Genomic DNA, 13430 nt, shown 5'->3' with positions numbered 1-13430 from the left:
AAGGAAGCATTACTACATTAAAGGGCCTTGCTGGTGCTTTAAGTGGAGCTATTGAAACCTTTAGGTCTTCAAATATGTGGCAGTACTGCATCCTAAGTTATCCTTTCTAATTCTTCTCCATCCCAACCTGATTCTGTACTTGTGTGCACAAACAGTTCCCTCACCTGCTTTATTCCTCATGGGAGTCCCCAGTGTTTCCTCCATTCCCACTCCCAGTGAACAATAGTAATGTCTTTTTAAAAATTAGTCGTACTACCCCTCCTGTCCTTGACCCTTTGATGAAAGACATTATTACTTAAGCACAGTATAATTAGTTAGCCTAATGATAGGATTGCAATAATAACTGTTGTGGGAAACTTTTTATAGATACTATCATATTTGAGAATCCACTATACTGAAGTGAGAGATGTGTCTGATGTAGGACCCAATAACTGTTGTGAGAAACTTTTTATAGATACTGTTTTATTTTAGAATCCACTATACTGAAATGAGAGGTGTAGCTGGTGTGGGACCCATTTACTAAGAGATGTAAGGGCTTTCTTCAAATTAGCTTTTCAAGCAGCTCCAAAATGGTGTTTCTTTCCATCCCAGGTTTCAAGAGGATATTATGGCACTGACATAGTGATTAGGAAGACCTTGGTTCAAATTACTGTTCTGACTTTATTATCTGTATAAGTATGGAAAAAGCATATGCTTTTTCTGAGCTTGTCTTCTGGGAAGTGGAGGAAAAAATAATACTTTCTCCTAATTTGATGTAATGTTTAAATGAGAATAATACATGGCCCAATGCCTGGTCCTCATTGGTGCTCAATAAGTGTTACATTAGTACTCTACACACCTTGGTTACCACTGGCATTTTATAATTGAGTTAGTTCTAATCAGACCATTTGTATTATTGAGTAGATAGCAGAGAGTGCTATTGTTTTGCATGACTGTGTCAAAAAAGTAATATTGGCTGTGTCACTTCCCTCCAGGGGTATTAACTAAACTGATTGTCACCTCAGCTCTTCTAGACCAGAATTCACCTCTAAGCTTTTCCTACAAGAGAAGCCAATATGAGGGAGTATTATGCATGAAGCTGTTATTTGAGTTCCAGTCTCTGGAGTAGATTAATGGGCCTATTACCAACCAGACTGGTTGGCAAAAAGAAGAGATGACTCTTGGCAGCACCTTTGTACTTTATGATATTGAGTATTTCAGAGTTTCAGCAATCTACCCTCTGCCATCTTCACTGCATACAGACTCTGTTCTAAGTGTTAATGAGGATGTTCAAAATAGAAAACTGGGACCTGCTCCCAAAGAGCTGACAGTTTCAGTAGCAAAAGGGGGCCAATAAAGGTATAATGCACCAAAGGAAGAAGCACAGCCCACTTATGCTTAGATTGCGTGTAAATGGGTTGTGGTGGTGTTGTTGGTGAGGAGGATGGTCAAGGAAAACTTTCTGGAGGAAGTGAGTTGTGAGGAGCAATTGAAGGTGAGAAGGGAAGTGGAGGGGATCAATATTAATGATAGTCTTAGTCATCTTAAGCTAGATTTTTCTGTAGCAAAACCTAAGTGGTTACAGCAGCAAATGAAACCAGTGTGGGTCAGCTGTGGTTCTGCTCTTCTCCATCTTCTATCCAAGACCCAACACTACTGGAAGAGGAAAGAGAGACATGGTACTTGGGGTGGTGAATATGCAACACAATATATAGATGATGTATTGGAGAATTGTACACCTGAAACCTTTATAATTTTATTAACCAATGTCACCCCAATAAATTCAATAAAAAAGAAAAAAAAAAGACATGGTAAACTGCAAGTGGGCTCTAAGCTTGTGCTTGGAAATGACACATGTCACTTCTGCCCACATTTCTTTGGCCAAGGCAAATCACATGGCCACTCCTGAGTTCACAGGGCAGGGATGTATCATCCTTCAGTAAAGACTGGCACCATAAGATAAACCAAGATGGTGGCATAGGTAAATACCTGAACTTGCTGCCTCGCACAACCACTTCAAAACTACAACTAAAAGACAAAATGGACATCATCCAGAACCACAGGAAGGCTGGCTGAGTGGAAATTCTACAACTAGAAGGAAAGAGAAAAGCACACTGAGACTCAGAGGAGGTGCAGAAGTAAAATGCAGAGGTATGGAGGCGCGCGCGCGGAAAGGGCTGGCAAATGAGTACGCGGTTGTTTTTCTCAAACAGGAGGGAGACACAAGCTCCTGACTGCTCTGAACTCCAGTTCCGGGCAAGACTCTGGGGACCCAGACTCATACGGGGAGAAACTGGACTATCTGGCATTGGGCGGAACTTGAGGGTGGCTTTCTCTCAGAGGTGCTTGCAGCGATTACCAAGAGACACTGAGACCCCAGGGCCTCTTAGGGCAGGGCTGAGGATCAGCCATTGCTGTTTGCTCCGCCGTGTTAATTCCCTGAGACCCCGCCCCACCCAACCTGTGTGCAGAGGCTTTTGCATATGAATGGCCTGGTCCTTTGAAATCTAAAATTACCTAACAAACTGCAGCTGAGTCAGTGAGACTCAGAACATCCAAAAGAAGGCCCAAGGCCCCACAGCAGCTTGCATTGCTTCACAGCTGGGCCTCATCTGGGCACCTCCAAAACCCAAACAAAGAAGAGGAATCTGCAGATCTCTCCATAGCTCCTGCTGTGTGGCCTCAGGCAGAGGCTAAATTAGCACCTCCTTGGAGATCCAAAAGCCAGTGTACCCAGGGCTCAGAGTGGGATCATCCAGATTACAACTCCTCAGATCCATAAGGGACACACTCAGGGGCAGACTCAGTGAGCACCAAAGCCCCACTGAAGCAAGTCTAGCCTCATAAGGGTGTCTCCAGCACAGAAGTTCTCCCATCGTAGACACAGCTGATCCTCACAGCCTGTTGGCCTGGAGGTCAATTCCTCCCAGTGATACTAACAGCAATCAAGGCTTAACTACAACAAGACTTTGCACACAACCCACAAAGGGGTGCACCAAGAGTGTCCACCTCAGGTAACTGGGGAGGCTGAGCCACTGGGACCTATAGGACACCTAGCACACAAAGCCACTCTATCAACTCAGGGAAGCAGCCAAAATGCGGAGACAAAGAAACAGGTCACAAATGAAAGAAATGAGGATATAGAGTTCAAAACCATGGTTATAACGTTATTCAAGAATCTTCTAGAAACCTCCGATAAATTTAGTGAGACCCTCGAGGATATGAAAAAGGACCAACTAGAAATTAAGCATACTCTGACTGAAATAAAGAATAATATACAGAGATCCAACAGCAGACTAGAGGATCACAAGAATCAAGTCAAAGATCTGAAATACAAAGAAGCAAAAAACACTCAACTGGAAAAGCAAAAAGAAAAAAGAATAAAAAAATATGAAGATAGTGTAAGGAGCCTCTGGGACAACTTCAAGCGTACCAACATCAGAATTATGGGGGTGCCAGAAGAAGAGAGAGAGCAAGATACTGAAAACCTATTTGAAGAAATAATGACTGAAAACTTCCCCCGCCTGGTGAAAGAAATAGACTTACAAGTCCAGGAAGCGCACAGAACCCCAAACAAAAGGAATCCAAAGAGGACCACACCAAGACACATCATAATTAAAATGCCAAGAGCAAAAGACAAAGAGAGAATATTAAAAGCAGCAAGAGAAAAACAGTTAGTTACCTACAAGGGAGCACCCATACGATTGTCAACTGATTTCTCAACAGAAACTATGCAGGCCAGACGGGAGTGGCAAGAAATATTCAAAGTGATGAATAGCAAGAACCTACAACCAAGATTACTCTACCCAGCAAAGCTATCATTCAGAATTGAAGGGCAGATAAAGAGCTTCACAGATACGAAAAAGCTAAAGGAGTTTGGAGTTTATCACTGCCAAACCAGTATTATATGAAATGCTGAAAGGTATTTTTTAAGAAGAGGAAGAAGAAGAAAAAGGTAAAGATAAAAATTATGAACAACAAATACATATCTATCAACAAGTGAATCTAAAAATCAAGTGAATAAAAAATCTGGATCAACCAAAGGACTTATATGCATGCATATAAGCCTAATCAATGGACACAGACAACAGGGGGGTGGGGGCATGAATAGGAGGTGGGGGGTAATGGGGGAATAAGGACACATATGTAATACCTTAATCAATAAAGAAATTTTAAAAAATCTGATGAACAGATTAAACTGGTGAATATAATAGAATCAGGAGCATAGAAAGGAAGTGGACTGACAATCCTTGGGGGGAAAGGGGTGTGGGTGGTGTGGGAAGAGACTGGACAAAAATCGTACACCTATGGATGAGGACAGTGGGGGTGGGGGGTAAGGGCAGAGGGGGGGGGGGACTGGGTGGCGGGGAGCTATGGGGGAGGGGAAGAGGAACAACTGTAATAATCTGAACAATAAAGATTTATTTTAAAAAAGAACAAGATAAGAAAAAAAATATGGTACAAAAAAAATGACTGTCACCATAAGTCATCTGGCCAAGCCTGAGGTCGTTGGTGTGGGTGGAGGACACAGTCTTCTCCTAGGGAGGGGCAGTGAACCACCTGCCATGATGGCCACCAAGACGAGCAATAATGAGGCATTGGCAGGCTTGGTTTATTTCCCACTTAAAGCATTTTAAAATCAAAGTCAACCTAAGAAGACAGATGTTGTTGATAGGTGAAGACCTCCTTGGTGGTTGTGGAGCTGGTGGGCAGAGCTTGTACCCTCAAAGCATCCACATCCACTGTCCTTTCAATGGTGTTCTGTCATCTTCCCCAATTAAGACGTGAGCCAGGGCCTATGTGGTGGCAGCTCCATATACATCTTGAAGACAGCTCATTGTTGTGTCTTCATAAGGGAGAAAATTCCATGTTCTGCCTTAGTGATGTCTTTATTCTATGTGAAAATTGCCTACAGCTGTTAGTTGTTAAAAAGCTAATGCCAAACCAGAACTTGAGGCTGAAACCATTGGAAAACAAATTATCTTGAGGTTTGTATCTGTCCTGGTGAGTAACGGATGAATTTTTGTCTACTTCTGATTTTAGGGACTTAGACCACAATCTATCCAACTGTCAAAGGTGTCCTGGGACAAGGAAGTGGACTCAGAGCCACTGGAAACCTCTGTCCTGGATTCTCTTGAGCAGTCGCAGAAGCAGTTCTGCCTCTGCCAATTCCCAGGAGAGGGAGGCCACGTGGGGAGGCGGAGAGTGCATGGCCTCTGGAGTCAGACCACTCTGCAACTTAGCTAACTCCTTTTAGGTTGTTTCTGTTGGAATTTGAGTTTATTATCTGTAAAAGAGGGGTTATACCTCCTCTCCTGTAGGTTGGTATGAAGATTAAAGCAGATAACGTCTTTTAAAGGGCTAACACCTAGTAGGTGCTGTACATCCCACATCCTAGTGCAGGGAGATAATTCACGTGTTTTCTGGGCACAACAGTAAGCATATATCCCAGACGTTTCCTTTTCTTGAAAGCTAATCTGCGTGCTGTGAGCGAGCCAATGTGGGTCCCAACTTTCAGGCCATTTTACCTTTGTATCTGTTGGAAAGCATCTCATTATAGCTGGTTGTTGTAAGCTAGTTTCCTTGGCCTTGTCAGATGAGTTACTCATTTAATGTTTTTAAAAGTGATACTAAATAGGTTACTTTCAGAATAGCTTACTGCAACCTTATCATCTCATAAATAAAGCAGGCCTGTATGGGAGGTCAGCCACGTGAATCTTTAAAGAAGATGGGCAGCAAGGAGTGCCTTGTTCTCTAGCAGGTTCCCTGTCATAGCAGGAGAAACAGAATCAATCCAATTTCAGAAAGTAGTGGTTTCTGGAGGTCCCAGTCCCACACCCTGCCTATTTAAAAAAAAAATAACTTTATTGAGATATAATTCACATGCCATATAATTAACCTATTTGAAGTGTACAGTTCACTGGCTTTTATTTTTTTTTATTTTTATTTTTTAAATATATTTTATTGATATTTTACAGAGAGGAAGGGAGAGGGATAGAGAGCCAGAAACATCGATGAGAGAGAAACATCAATCAGCTGCCTCCTGCACACCTCCTACTGGGGATGTGCCCGCAACCAAGGCACGTGCCCCCGACCGGAATCGAACCTGGGACCCTCCAGTCCACAGGCCGACGCTCTATCCACTGAGCCAAACCGGTTCCGGCCAGTTCACTGGCTTTTAATATATTTACAGAATTGTGCAATAAATTTCAGAATATTTTTATCACCCCCAAAAGCACTGTCACTCCCCGTTTTTCCCCAACCTGACCATCTCTTGGCAACCACTTTCTGTTTCTGTGAATTTGCCTATTCTGAGCATTTTATAGAAATGAAATCATGTAATATGTGGTCATGTGTAGTCATTTGTGACTGGCTTCTTTCACTTAGTACAAATGTTTTCAGGGTTTTTATCCTTGTTGTAGCATGTATAAATACGTCATTTCTTTCTATTGCCAAATAATATTCCAGTGTAAGGACATACCACATTTTGTTTATCCATTTATCATTGATAGACATTTAGGTTGTTGTCGGTCTTTATCATGAATTATGCTGCTATAAACATTCATTCACAAGTCTTTGTGTGGAAATATATTTTTAATTCTCATGGAGTAGAATTGCTGGGTCATATGGTAATACTATTTAACTTTTGAGGAACTGCCAGACTGTTTTCCAAAGTGGCTGCACCATTTTACATTCCCATCAACAAAGTATGAGGGTTCCAGTTTCTCCACATATTTGCCAACTCTTGAGAGTTTGTGTAACCTCTGCTAACCATACATTTTATGCCTATTATACAAAAAAGTATCAATACTTTTTTCCTGTATTACCTTCCCTGCCTCATCTCTGTCTCAGGCACAAGTCAGAATCATAACCAATCTGAGACCCAACACCCATCCCATAAAATAAGATTCAGCTGAAGTCTTGTCTTTCCTACAGGCTTTTAAAGGTCTTAAGGTTATCCCCACCAACCTATTTGAAGAGTTCTAGGTATGACAATTCTATACACTGTTTTTACTCAAGCAACTTTTCCATGTCAATGTTAGTAATAGGAGATTTCTTTGGGATGAACAGAAGAATGTGTCATTAATTGGCAGACCAATTCTTTTGATCTGTATGTGTGTTAAGTGCCTACTCTGTGCCAGGCCCTGAAGTAAATGGTGAACAAAACAGACATGGTCCTTTGTGACTTTGAGAGGCTGGTGAGGGAAATAGGTAACTAAACACACAGTATTACCCAATGTGACCAACCACTATGAGATGGGGTATGCTCAAGCAGTACATTTTGCTGGAAATAACCTGTATTCTACCCTCCTCACTCCCCCCCCCTCTTTTTTTTTCTTCTTTTTTTTCTTTTTACAAGGAGGAAGTTCCACTCACAGGTCCCGTTTCCTTCACCTAACCCTCTTGCTGGGGAGTAACAGTGCCAGTTTCTCTTCCGTCTCAGTTTCTCTCCTGTTCTGTATTTCTCTGAAAATCAATCTGCTTTCAGAAAACCCATATTCTGTGACCTGAGGTGCTATAAATGTCATAGGAAGAGCCCCCTTTGGGAGTTCTGCAGTTGTGCAGCTACCCTTGTGATTGCTGAATGTCTGGTTCATCATGAAATCTCAGCAAGCCCACTTGTCTGCAGATAAAAGTTGATTCTCCCACCTTTTTATTTCCATTTGTTGATTCCTTAGCTTAGCTCACAGGTCATTCCAAACTTGCTAGGGAAGGAGGATACTATTTACTGACACCAACCCCCAAGGCCCTCAGGCACCTAACCCAGTGTGAAAGGTTTCCTGGAGGAAGTGACATTGACTGTATGACATGAAAATCAAGAAGGAATTATTGAGGCAAAGAGGAGAGAAAAGAGTGCACTGATCATGAGAACAGCATGCATGGGTGCTGGGAGGTGAGAGAAAAAATGTGGAAGATTCAAGGAGATGAAAGTTCATAGAGATGGAGCATGAAATAGGAGGCTCTGAGCACTGGGTGCTCTGAGAGGCGAGCCTGGAAAGGGTGATGGGGTGGTTGTATTGTTGGTTAAATTATATATCTCAGACTTTTTCTGAATCAGAGGAAAGTACCTCTGTTTAAAAAAAAAAAATTACATTTTTTTTTTCAGTGAACTAAATATACCAAAGTGTTTTGCTACCTGGTTATATTACAAAACATAATGATTGCTTTTTGCCTTCTCTGTGAAGTTTTGGTAAGTTTAGCAAAAGGTGTTATATCTTCCAGAGTACATTCTGAGTGTATTTCCTTTGAGTCCAATTGTTGAGGTGAAATGCCTTCTTGTTACAATTCATACCTCCTCTGGCTACTTTAACTTGGAAATAAAATTACTAGAAATTCCCTTTCCCTTTTCTACTCAATGCATAGACTCCTGCATACACCAGGAGTTGATGGACTAAGAGTTTCCTACAGATATTCTCTGGGAACAGTGATATTGGACTTGATTTCTCCTCCCAGTTTTCCTCTGCTCTCTTGCCTTGTGAAACATATAATATCCCACTGCTTTTCCTGGTGAGATTTTAGGTGAGAAACCAGACAAGTCTGGTTATTATTTTTGAAGTGTACTATAGTAAATCACATGTCTTACAACACATACATTGTATACCTGGAATCAGTTTTACAACTGATTAGAAGGAAACTTTCATTTCTAATACTGTACATCACTATGAATTTATAGCTAGTTGGAAATAATACGCAGTATGCCCTCAAATTTTCCTAAGCCTAAAATAATACCAGTTCTATTTTCCATGTTTCGTTTTGTGTTTTTTTAAATATATTTTTATTGATTCAGAGAGGAAGGGAGAGGGAACATCAATGATGAGAATCATTGACTGGCTGCCTCCTGCACACCCCCTACTGGGGATCGAGCCTGCAGCCCAGGCATGTGCCCTTGACCAGAATTGAACCTGGGACCCTTCAGTCCACAGGCCAATGCTTTACCCACTGAGCCAAACCAGCTAGGGTTCCATGTTTTTGTTGTTGTTGTTAATCTGCCTTTTTCCAAACCCAATTCTTAGTCCGCCATTTATTTGGCCAATGGGTCTCACGTTCTGGGATAATATAGAGTGTTGTGCCTTTTAGGAAACGTTAAGATATTTTTTTAAAACTTACTGAGAAATTCATTACCGGTCATGAATACTATTTATACCATTTATACTATGGATGATTGTCAACAGTAGTTAGAATCTCAATGAGGAAGGTAGTGATGACGGATACTGTAGGATGATGGCAAGATTTGTATCTTCATAAATATAATTACTTACTGTAGGCCCATTTTATTAAGTACTGAGGACATTCTTAACATTGTAGCCAGCATAGAATTTGAGAAATGAAGATAGAAGGAATGAGAGAATTTAGTTGATGTATCAGAGTTAGATGAATTCAGTCAAGGTAAGCTGTGCCAAGTGAACTCCCTTGGGGACCTACATCAGTAATCTCTTCATTTTTTCAGCATATTCTGAAGTCACTTTGGTATGAAAGAAGCTACAGGAATCCAAATTAGTCTCATGGATTTACCAGCATACAAATTTTGTTCTTTTACTATCCATGTGAATTGTTACCCATCTTCTCAGGCTGCCAACATAATATTTTATTACTATTACTAGGGCTATTTTAAGCTCTCTTTAATTTAAAAAAAAAAAAAAGTCTTTTGTTTTCACCAGAATTGATGAATAGTTTCAACACTTTTATCTCTTTATTTTTAACACTTTTCTTTTATACTAAGACCATGATTAAGAATAAAAAGTTTCTGCCTTGCTGGTGTGGCTCAGTGGTTGAGCGTCGACCTATGAACCAGGAAGTTGAGGTTTCCTGGTCAGGACATATGCCTAGGTTGTGGGCTCGATCCCAAGTGGGGGGCATACAATAGGCAGCCAATCAATGATTCTCTCTCATCACTGATGTTTCTTTCTATCTATTTCTCCCTCTCCCTTCCTCTCTGAAATAAATAAAAATATGTTTTTTTTAAAGAATAGAAAGTTTCTTACAGGAGCTACTATTCAGTTCCCTGTCTCCAAGAAAGATGAAAAGATTGGGTAGCAAAAACATACAATTTTAACCTGATTGAAGAAAAAAGAAACTGGTTGTAAGGAGCCATAATTTAAATCTATTGTTTCTTAATTAGAATGTGAAGGATTGCTCAGCAATTAAGCAGAGGAATTCAGACTTCAAAGATATAAATAGAATAGTTTCAAAGTTTCAGTTGTCTGGAAGCTAAAAATCAGGGTCTAATGAAGGAATTGATATGAAAATTGTTCTATTTCTATGAGGTTACAAATTATTTTTATTTGATAAACCTATAAAGGTCAAAAGAAAAAATTCTGTTTAGGTAAAGGACATGATTAGTTGACAGAGAAGAAAAAAATGTTGGATAGATCTCCTCTTAACACTGTGGCATTTTTGGATAAATCAACTCGATGAGTACATAGAAAAATATTTAGAACAGCATGGAAATATGCAGTATATCACAAAGGGAAGTGGGAATGTAGATATGGGCTTAAGTGCTAAAATTCCTATGAAGTCGATGTGAGCTGCTGGCAATGTACAGTCAATTTAAATATGACGAAAAATGATCCCAAACCCAAAACTTGATAAATAAGTTACTTTGGCCCTGCGGTCAACTGATGGCTATGATACAGGGTGCTATTGTTGACGCAGGTGGTTCAGAATCAAAGTAGAGTTGGCAGTAGACCTTCATCCCTGGGGGCAGCACACATTTCTTTGTTCTGATTGAGGTCCTGTCTGCTTAGAGACAGTAAGATGGTCAACATGGCTTCTTAAGCTTCTTTCTTGTCCTCTGATTCACTAACCAAATGCAGTCAAGTTTAAGTTAAAACCCCAAAACCATTTTATTTCTTGTAGTCCTAAATTTACATTTTATCGCACTAGATTATTCCAATTGTCCTTTTCTACAGGCTTTTAAATTTAGATTTTGACTGCGTGTTGCATACTTTGTTATCATTACCTTTATTTCTGGGTGCTTCTTAATTTAAATTATGGGGATTGAAGTGGGGGGGCTTGGAGACATGGAGGAAAGAAACTATTTTTTTTTAAATACAAATACTGCAAAATCATCTCTGAACTTAATAATGTTATTAAGAAAATGGTTGTCCCATTGGCTCTGATGAATTTCATTACTATGAGTCTTAAAGAGACTCTGCGCAGCATGTACCTACTCAGTTTTTGGCTACAATTTAAAATCTGATTAGGAGGAAAAAAAATGGCAGCAGAATAGATAGACGTGTCCCGAGCCTTGTCCCGGAGCAGATAGAAAGAACAGCTGAGGGTCGCACGGGGAGTGTCTGTTGGAGAGAGTTAAGGGACAGCTATACTCCAGGAGAAGGTGGGGGACTGCTAGATGGGGCTCCCCTGACTGGGCAGCCCTCACTGCTGCTGGGTTCCCTCCTGGAGCCACCGGTTCGGACGCAGAGACCACACAATCTTGAAGGGGAAAGTGGATGTTATCAGAAGCCTGAAAATCTACAACTGCGGCACCCACCAAACAGCTGCAAACCCCAGAGCACCAGTCCCCAATTGGCGCAAACACGCAGATTCAGAGGAGCTCTACACTCCACCACGGAAAGGTCAGATTTCACCTGGGATAAGGTGAGGTCTCTGGTCCCGGCAGGACAGAGAAACATGCACACTGCGGGAGCTGGAGGACCAGGGGAAGTCTGCACCTAGAAAAATCCGTGGCTGTTGGGGCTGGCGTGATCCGTGAATGTGGAAGGGGGACCTCAGAGCTGCTAACAGAGGGGATCTCTAAAAAGCAACCCATTTTGATCTAACGCAGAAGGACAGCCTAAAAATTTTGGGAGTATGCCGGCTGCTTGGACACAAGGGGGGAAAGGGGATTACGCAGGCTTGCACGCAGACCCAGAGTTCACACACTTGCGCTTTTTCCTCTTTGAATCCTTGCTTCTGATTACTGAGCCCAATACATAGGATCATCCAGTTGGGGACACCCTAGGTAACTGCAGGGGAAAGTTGTTTTTCTGGAACCTGGGGATCAGAGCTGGGAGTGACCGTCAGAGAACCAGCTCTGGGGCAGCCCACTCCCACAAACCGGTATTGAGTGCCACAGGGAAAGCAGGATCTAAGCACAGGCTAGAGAGGACCTATAGACCCGGAGGTCAATCCAGAAACACTGCACCCAGGGGCTGAATCACAAATTGACTCCTGTGTAATCACAAATAAAGGAATACAAGAAAGTAAGACACACTGCCTGCTTAAAAATAAGGACTGGCTTACAACACTGAGGAGCAGTGGAACGCAGGGAACTGCAACACTGTCCTGACTGGGAAACAGGCGTGCCAAACAAAATAATAGAGGAAGTGAATGACTACACATTTTATTTTTATTTTTTTTTATTTTTATTTTTCATCTTTTACTTAAGAAACTAATTTTTTTTCTTTTTTCTTCACTTGATGTTACCTTTTTAATTATTACATTTTTATTTTCAATCAGTATCATTACTACTACTATTTTACCTTTTTTAAAAAAAAGTATCATTTTATTTTCTCTTTATTTGACTTAGAGATTAGTGTTCTACATTCTATTTTCATCTTTCCTTTAGCATCATTCTACTCTATCTCAACTCTACCTTTATGCCATCACTTTCTTCCTAACTTTTGCCTTTTGTTGTCCTGTTTCTCTTACCCTTTTCCTGCTTTAGATTTTCCCTATTCTTTCTTTTTACCCCCTGTTAAAATTTCACCCTACTTATATATCTAATTTCCAATCCCCTGCCCCAAGTTCATATACACCTCTCTCTTCTCTGTCTTCACTATCCAAAAAATTGTTTTTCTCTCTGTCCTTTTGTTGCTGTTTGCTTGAATGTTGATTATATCGATTTTTATGCTTGTTTGTGAGATTGTTTTGCTTATTCTTTTTTTGTTTTGTTTTTTTAATTTGCTTTGTTTTTGTTTGTTTTTTGCATCTGTTTTCCCTCCCCTCACTTGATATTGGTTGTTGTTTGTAGTTTCTATTCATCTCCAGGTACTTGTTGCTGGCATTTGCTGGGATTAGCGGCTGTTCTATTGGAGTTTTCTCCCCACATATATAGTTTGTTCCCCTTTTCTTTCTTATTCTCTTTCTTTTCTCTCTTACTTTTTTTTTTCTTTCCCCAATTTAATTTTGGCACTACTTTCTTTTCTTTTCTTTTCTTTTTTCTCTTCTTCTTTCTCTCCTGTTTCCCAATTTGCCTTTCTCTGGTGGTCACCTTCATTTGGGGTTATTAATATCATGAATACATTTCTGTGCAGTGCCTTGTGTGTTGTACCTGGTTGTGTTGTATTTTGTGCCTTTAAATCAATGCAGGAGAGAGAGAACTACATAACCAGACACCCAGAGAAGAGAGACCATGGGGAGACAAAGAAACAGCCCGCATATGAAAGAAAAGCAGGCATCACCAATAAAGGAAGTAAACAAAATGGAGTCAAGCAACCTGCCAGAGA

General features: G+C 40.7%; 1 protein-coding gene across 5 annotated transcripts in view; it reads left to right on the top strand.

The window, feature by feature from the left end:
• The window catches only part of DAAM1 (dishevelled associated activator of morphogenesis 1), a 181938-nt gene that overhangs the window by 70299 nt on the left and 98209 nt on the right, over positions 1 to 13430 (top strand). The gene's annotated exons all lie outside the window — the stretch shown is intronic.

The sequence above is a fragment of the Plecotus auritus genome (genome assembly GCF_963455305.1).
Source record: "Plecotus auritus genome assembly, chromosome: 1".
Taxonomy (NCBI): Eukaryota; Metazoa; Chordata; class Mammalia; order Chiroptera; family Vespertilionidae; genus Plecotus; species Plecotus auritus.
Note: the sequence above shows the minus strand (reverse complement) of the source record. Positions and strands in the feature narration are given on the sequence as shown.